Source organism: Nycticebus coucang, chromosome 3 (genome assembly GCF_027406575.1).
Source record: "Nycticebus coucang isolate mNycCou1 chromosome 3, mNycCou1.pri, whole genome shotgun sequence".
In the NCBI taxonomy this organism is placed as follows: domain Eukaryota; kingdom Metazoa; phylum Chordata; class Mammalia; order Primates; family Lorisidae; genus Nycticebus; species Nycticebus coucang.
In genome coordinates this window covers 135315469-135323778 of record NC_069782.1, presented here as the reverse complement: position 1 = coordinate 135323778, position 8310 = coordinate 135315469, and the positions used below count along the sequence as shown (strand labels likewise).

General features: G+C 38.6%; 1 non-coding gene across 1 annotated transcript; it reads right to left on the bottom strand.

The window, feature by feature from the left end:
• Nucleotides 1–313: 313 nt before the first annotated feature.
• On the bottom strand, nt 314–376 carry LOC128582830 (U7 small nuclear RNA). Its single transcript, XR_008379260.1, has one exon. It is a non-coding gene; the product is annotated as a U7 small nuclear RNA (small nuclear RNA).
• Nucleotides 377–8310: the final 7934 nt, after the last annotated feature.

Sequence of the window (8310 nt, the reverse complement as noted above, 5' to 3'; positions counted from 1 at the left end):
ATGTTGGGTAACATACTCACAGGTTCAGGGCACTACACTGTGGACATCTTCATTGGGTCATTATTCTGCCTACCATACCATCTCTCATTTTCATCCATTCTCCAAATTGTTATCAGAGTAGATTTTCTCAAATGCGTGTATGAACATTAATGTCCGTAATTGAAAATTCTTCAATTCTTCAAACATGAGGTAAACAGGTATTCATATTCTGCTAGTCTTACTGAAGTAACTTTGCCTCCACATTCATCCTATTCATAAACTGGTATTAATATTTTCATAGACTGGTCCTCTGTGTGTTAGGGGGGTAAAGGGGCAGGGTTTCTGATAAAAACATGGGCAAGCCTGCTAGACAAGTTCTAAAAGAGCTATGACACTAAACTTCTGTCTTTGCCAAGAATTTCCCCCTCTTTTCACAACCCCTAAAATTTCTACCTTTCTTCAATTCTTAGTTCAAGGATTATCTTTTCTTATAAAATTTTCACTGACTTTTTTCTGGGAATATTCCTTGATCCATCCTGAGTGTACAGTGTACAAAGCCCCCACCAAAATCAAGATCCACAATTAATCCCACTGCTCACGATGTGTTTGTATTCATCTGGCTGTAAATTAGAATGGCATCTTCGTTCAAGTAGCATGATAGGGAAATCGAAATAAATTACAATCAAAATGTACGTTAAAAGGTAAAGGGACAAAAATCAAAATAATCCTGATAAAGAAAAATAAGGCAGGGTTGCGCCTGTGGCTCAAGGAGTAGAGCGCCGGTCCCATATGCCAGAGGTGGCGGGTTCAAACCTATCCCCGGCCAAAAACCACAAAAAAAAAAAAAAAAGAAAAATAAGGCAGACTGACTTGTCTTACTAGATAAAAAGCATGTCATAAATGTTTAAGAAACAAGACAGTTTTTTTCTTGCAAGGAAAGCCAGAGAGAACACACATACATAGAAATGTTGTGTACATTATAATGTCAGTACAGATCAGTGAGAAAGGGATTCTCTAGTCAATCAATGATGTTGAACTGGATCCCTAACTTACTACACAACATAAAATTCACTACTAGGCTAAGACAAATAAGTAAGAAAAGGCTTCTGATCCAATAGAAAATTGGCAAATATTTACCAGTCAGCCATTGCTACAGTAATGCTGAGTGACGAGCAGTTTTGAACTTTTTGTGGCATGCAAAAGTATGCACTTAACTTAGCACTCACATGCCCGTGGGTGTGCTGGGACAACTCTGAGTAGTGTCTCAGTCTAGGCCCCAAGCTGGGAAGTGGTAAATAAGGGCTAGTTGTAGTTTTTCTCACGGCAGGGCTGCACACCGAGGGGGCCAGCCTAAACACACAAACACATTTCAAGTCACCATTCACATTATTTACATTCATATCACATTGGCCAATACAAGTGAAATTATCATGCTCAAAGTAAAGAGGAGGGAAAAGGCTATAACAAGGAGATGGATGTGTGAATTGAGTAAAGTCAGGATAAAATGCTTAAATCCATTAGCAATTAAGAAAAAATGAATTGAAAATAAAATAGCTATCTACATCATCAGTTTGTTGGAAAAAAAAGAAAGAAAAGTTAAATATCAAATACTATGGGAATGCAAGTTAGTTGCAGATATTATGGAAAATAGTATGGAGGTTCTTAAAACAATTAAAAATAGAACTGCCATCTGATCCAGTTATGCCACTTCTGGATATATATCCAAAGGAAATGAAATCGGTATGTTAAAAAGATATATTCACTCCCACATTAATTGCAGCATTATTCATGATAGCCAAAATTTGAAATCAACCTGAGTGTCTGTCAATAGATGAATAGATTTAAAAATGTCTCATACACACACTGGAATATTATTCATACTTAAAAAAGAACAAAGCCTTGTCATTTGCACATTTTGGACAACATGGGTTAACCAGAAAAACACTATGCTTTAAGAAACACAAGCCAGGCTCAGAAAGATAGTTAATGCATGACCTCACTAATACGTGGAATCTAAATTTTTCACATTTGTAAAAACAGAGAGTAGGAAGGTGATTGCCAGGGACTGTGGTGTAAGGGAAATGGGGAGATGTTGGTCAGAGGGTACCAAGTTGCAATTAGGCCAGACGAATAATTTCTGGATATCTGTTGTACAACATGGTAACGACAGTTAATACTGTTTTGTATACCTGAAGTTTTCCAAAAGCATAGATCATATTCTTATCATTAAAAAAGGAACTATGTGGGCGGCACCTGTGGCTCAGTCAGTAAGGCGCCAGCCCCATATACCGAGGGTGGCGGGTTCAAACCCGGCCCCGGCCAAACTGCAAACAAAAAATAGCCGGGCGTTGTGGCGAGCGCCTGTAGTCTCAGCTACTCAGGAGGCTGAGGCAAGAGAATCGCTTAAGCCCAGGAGTTAGAGGTTGCTGTGAGCTGTGTGATGCCACGGCCCTCTACCGAGGGCCATAAAGTGAGACTCTGTCTCTACAAAAAAAAAAAAAAAAAAAAAAAAAAGGCAACTATGTAAGGTGATGTATATATTAATTACCTTGACTGTGGCCATCTTTTCACAATGAATACATCTATCCAAACATTATGTTATGCACTGAAAATATACATAGTGTTCATTTGTCATTTTAACCCCTATAAAGTTGAGAAAAAATAAAAATAATTTTTTTTCTTTCTTTCTTTTTTTTTTTTTTTATTGTTGAGGATTCATTGAGGGTACAATAAGCCAGGTTACACTGATTGCATTTTTTAGGTAAAGTCTCTCTTGCAATCGTGTCTTGCCCCAGAAATGAAAAAAATCCTGTCAAGTGCTGGCATGAACAATGAAAATTCTTATGCATTGCTGGTGAATGTATAAAGTTTCTCAGCATCTTGGGAAAACTGTCTGGTGTTATCTACTAAAGCTGAGGGTGGATACAACCTACAATTCAGCAGTTAAACTTCTGGGTATATATGCTAGTAAAAATCTTAGCATGTGTGTGACCTTGGAAACATATTTCACAGTAGTTGGGATTATAGAACCACACGTACACACACACACACACATACACACGTGTGTGCAAACAGAAAGCACAACAGAAATACTGAGAACAAGTTAGGTGTTCATCATAGGAGAGGTAAACAGATAAATATGCTGTGGCAAATTCACACAAATTCTATTCAGAAAGTAAAAATGAAGAACTACCTGTACACATAGCTGCATGGATCCTTAGTATATACAGCTGAGCAATAACGTGATAAAAAGCATGATTCCATATGCAGGTCACACAAAGGGAAAACGAAAGTAGCTATCACTCAGGAACATATACAGCAAATATTCCATGATGCATATTTCTTAAAGAGTGAAATAAAGTAAGACAAATACATGATATCAAATATCAATAGTAATTGTTAAGTTAGGGAATAATAAACACAAAAATCAGGTGGGAACTAAAAGAACTGGAATGAAGTCAAGAAGAGGAAGATGGGAGACCTCAACTTCTGGGTAATGTTGATTTGCAGTAATTGGTGGTTAGTATGTGAATTTATTTATTATTAGTAATATAATATATACCGTACATGTATTATAAATCTCCATTATAATATGAGGTGACAATTGAGAATGTCTAATTCATTCACTCCTTTAAAAGAAATTTAAGTTAGTTTTTAGAGAATTCCTTTGAATTTCTTTATATTTTTACTAATTATTCTAAGTAAGATCAAATAAAACCTGGTTGAAACATGAGTATTCACTTAGAATATTACTAATCAGGGAGTTAGAATCTCCACCTCTATTAAAAATAATCTAATACAAACATCAGATTCTCTGTTCATTATGTGTTTCGGGACATAAAGCAAATTCTTTATTTGTAATTTTAAATTATTTAACTGACAAAGATTCATATATCGAAAGTGGACAGGATAATGACTTGATAGACTTGTATGTATATATTGTGTAATGATTACTGTAATTAAATTAATTTACCCATCCACCATCACCAATGGCATTCTTAAATTTAAGGAGTCCTAGTTCTTCCTCTGTGCCTCATTTCCACTGTCCCCAATTACAGGTACCTCTCCCCTTTCTTTTATGGTCTTTTGAGACTTTTAGCTCTAATATGTCCTTCTATCCTTTTCCTGGGATCTAACAGTCCCAGGGGTGAGTTACTTGGACCGTGTAAACTACATTTTAAGGGGCTTCTTGCCACTTAATGGGCTTGCAGGACCAGCCATTCGTAAGAGGGCACCAAGCTCATTAGGGAAGGAGAACTGTTCCTACAGTGGGACTGATGCCCCAAATTTATGGAGTCTGTTTTGCAGGTCACGGATCCGTCATCTCAGATACACACTCTCCTATCTCCCAGGGTTTTATTATCCTCGAGGGCATTTTGCTGATGGCTTCATTCTTCCAAAGTGTATTTGTCACATCATTTCTTGATGCCAGAATGCAGGTCTCAAGCCACATACACTGTGAGATTTATCTGAAGTTGCTTTTTATTCTTATGGAGTAATCACCATAAGTGAACTTTTATGTGGAAAAGAAAGCAATGAATGGTGTGGTCTGCATTGCTAAGATGAAAGGGAAATCTTTAACAACTTACATGGGCATGGTTAGAGACAAATACCAGTCAAACAAACAGAGACCAAAAGGAACACACTTTTGGAAAGTTTCCTTCAGCATTTTTTTTTTTTTTGGTATGAAAATGAGCTATTGACACAATAATCCATCCTGCTTTATTAGGCTCAGACTTCCTTATTCTGAATATTCCTTCTTCTATCTGGCTAGAAACTCTTGAACATGTCAGACTTCATCAAAATACATTAATGAACCTACATGCACATTGTTTACAAATACGGGTCACACCATGAATTCCTAAGTTCATGCTCTACGGGATATTTTTCAATCATCGAAGCAACCTTGAAAGTTTGCCTGAAAGACTAATAGACGAGGCTCATTCTATCCCCAAATGGAGGAAGGGTACTTGGCTACTAGGAATGTTCTTTCTCTTTGAGGAACCAATAAGTACACAAGCTCGGTTTGCCGTATTTACATTATTCGTGATGGCCAAGCCAATCCCAGCCTGAGCACCTACATCTGTTTCTCTCAAGCATATTCTGGGAAAGTTAATCAAAGATTTTCCCTCTGGGTTCAACCAAGCAGCAATAAAACAACAAGTCCTTCTAGTTACAGCTATAAGTGTGAGGGTTTGTTATATTGTGTTTTCTGGTTCTATAAACTAGAGTGGAATCAAAGTGCAACAAAAGCGGTGAACCCTAAAATACAAATAATTTGTTAGAAAGTCTGGTTTCAAGTCCTGGCTCACATTTCGACCTGGGGATCTCAGGCAGTTCACCAAACCTCCATAGGCTTTCATCTCCTCATCTTTAAAGGAAGCCATGTGAATCGAACGGACTCTGACATTTCTTCTAGAAAGAAAAAGCTAGGATCATTGTCACTATGTTTCTAAATAGGATCCTGGTTCTAAAAAATGTATGTGCATGTTTACACATTTCTCTCTACCTACACATTAAATAGCTATTTGAAAACTCATTGTCTGCAAAATGTTACTTATTTTTTGGAAGAGCTAGAACCCCTTCTCTGGAAAGATGTGACCATGACTTAGCCGCCTTTAAAATAAGTATTTGACGCAAGTTGGGAAAGTTCTGTGTTATTATCTTTCTGTCTTTTTTCTTTCAGTATATTCAGTTGTTACTGTACATAAGGGCTATTCTGTCTGTCCATTTTTAAAACGTTCCTCACTTCAAGGCTGTACTAAGCTGTTTGCTTTAACATAGCAAACTGAGCCACACTGTCAGTGACAGTTATCTTTTGGACATTCACCACCTTTGCTAAAGTCAGTTAGGAATTTCTAAAGATCATGCATAGTCCCTCAAAGGCAGATTAAACTCAACATGCTAGGTTGTCAGATCGTTAATGAACCCACAAGAGGGGGTCCCTCTGTTGCTTGCTGCACAGAAAACCAATTACAGCAACAAGGAGAATTGTTGAGGAAGAAAGGAGACTGACTGCAGAGGATGCACCACCTGGGAGTTGGGAAAAATGGAGGCCCTGAACCCACCTTCCCAGCAAATCAACAGGGTCAGGGTTTTTCTGAAGGAGAAATGAATAATGCATGAAGGGAATGGGCCACATCCCAGGTCGGATGGAGACAGAGGGCAGGGCCCCCAAGTGCAGTGAGAAATCATGCTGGAACACACATCACGTGACAGAAAAAGTAGCAGTTAAGTCTCTCCCAGGCGGAGGATGTTGGTACTAAAACGAGCTAAGGGTAAATACTGGCCATTCTTTCTGCAGTGTGCGCAGGTGGGATGCAGGAAGTAGCCCGTCCTTGGGCACGATTTGTGGTGTTGCATCGCTTACCTTGTCTTATCTGGATAAACAGGTGGTGTAAGACTTTGTCATCTCTTCCCTACAAGGAGGTTTCATCATTTCTGGGGGTAGAAAAAGTTTCAAAAAGAAACGTTATTAGAGTGACAAAGTTATAAAGGTCTAGTCAGCAAATCTTACAGTCTGGAGATAGGAAACATAAGAGAACTGTATGGTGGTGCCTGTGGCTCAAGGAGTAGGGCGCTGACCCCATGTATGGGGGGTGGCTGGTTCAAGCCCGGCCCTGTCCAAAACTGCAAAAAAAAAAAAAGAAAAAGAAAGAAAGAAAATAAGAGAACCATAAAAGGGTGTTTCTGGGTATGGAGCTGATTACAAAGTTGAAACAAAGAATTATGCTTTTCAGTTTAAAAGTAGTCATCAAGAGAGGCGGAGCAAGATGGCAGCCGAGTAACAGCTTCCTTGCATCTGGGCACCGTGAGTCTGGGGAGATAGGACTCCAGGCATCTCTGGCTGGTGGGATCTGCCTATCATCACCCCTGAGAGGATACAGGGAGTCAGCGAGAGACTTCTGGACCCCAAGAGGAGGACTAAAACAGTGGAAAACCGGCAAGTGGTCGCATGTGTTCAATCTGTCTAAACTCGCCCGCAACTTCCACAGGCACGAGAACTTAAAGAGCAAGAGGAAGTGAAAGGAAAATTAGGGCAAGGAAACAGATAAAAGAAACCACTCATGAGGAAGAATCAACAGAAAACTCCAGGCAACATGAAGAACCAGTCCAGAACAACCCCACCAAGGCACCATTAGGTAGCTACTGCAGATGATTCCACCTATGAAGAAATGTTAGGAATGACAGAAAGGGAATTTAGAATAACATGTTGAAAACAATGAAAGAAATGATGGAAACAATGAAGGAAACTGCTAATAAAGTGGACAATAACCAAAAGTAAATTCAAAAACAAATCAAATAAGAGATGAATGATATGAAGAATATAAAAAGGATATAGCAGAGCTGAAGGAACTGAAACAGTCAATTAGGGAACTTAAAGATGCAATGGAAAGTATCAGCAAGAGGTTAGACCATGCAAAAGAAAGAATTTCAGAGGTAGAAGGCAAAGTTCTTGAGATAACTCAGATAGTAAAAGAGGCAGAAAAGAAGAGAGAGAAAGCAGAATGTTCACTGTCAGAATTATGGGACTTTATGAAGCGTTCCAACATACGAGTTACAGGAATTCCAGAAGGGGAAGAAGAATGCCCCAGAGGAATGGAAGCCATACTAGAGAATATTATAAAAGAAAATTTCCCAAATATAACCAAAGATTCTGACACACTGCTTTCAGAGGGATATCGGACCCCAGGTCACCTCAACTCTAACCGAGCTTCTCCAAGACACATTGTGATGAACCTGTCCAAAGTCAAGACAAAAGAAAAGATTCTGCAAGCTGCCAGGACTAAGCGCCAGTTGACCTACAGGGGCAAATCCATCAGAGACACTTGGAATCGAATTGAAAACCAAGAAATGAAACTAACATTTTATAACTGCCTAATCTTCAATAAACCAAACAAGAACATACTTTGGGGGAAAGACTCTCTATTCAATAAATGGTGTTGGGAGAACTGGATGTCTACATGTAAAAGACTGAAACTGGAACCATACCTTTCCCCACTCACAAAAATTGATTCAAGATGGATAAAGGACTTAAATTTAAGGCATGAAACAATAAAAATCCTCCAAGAAAGCATAGGAAAAACACTGGAAGATATTGGCCTGGGGAAAGACTTCATGAAGAAGACTGCCATGGCAATTGCAACAACAACAAAAATAAACAAATGGGACTTCATTAAACTGAAAAGCTTCTGTACAGCTAAGGAGACAATAATCAAAGCAAAGAGACAACCTACACAATGGGAAAGGATATTTGCATATTTTCAAGCAGACAAAAGCTTGATAACTAGGATCTCAAATTAATCCACATGAAAAAAGCCAACAATCCCA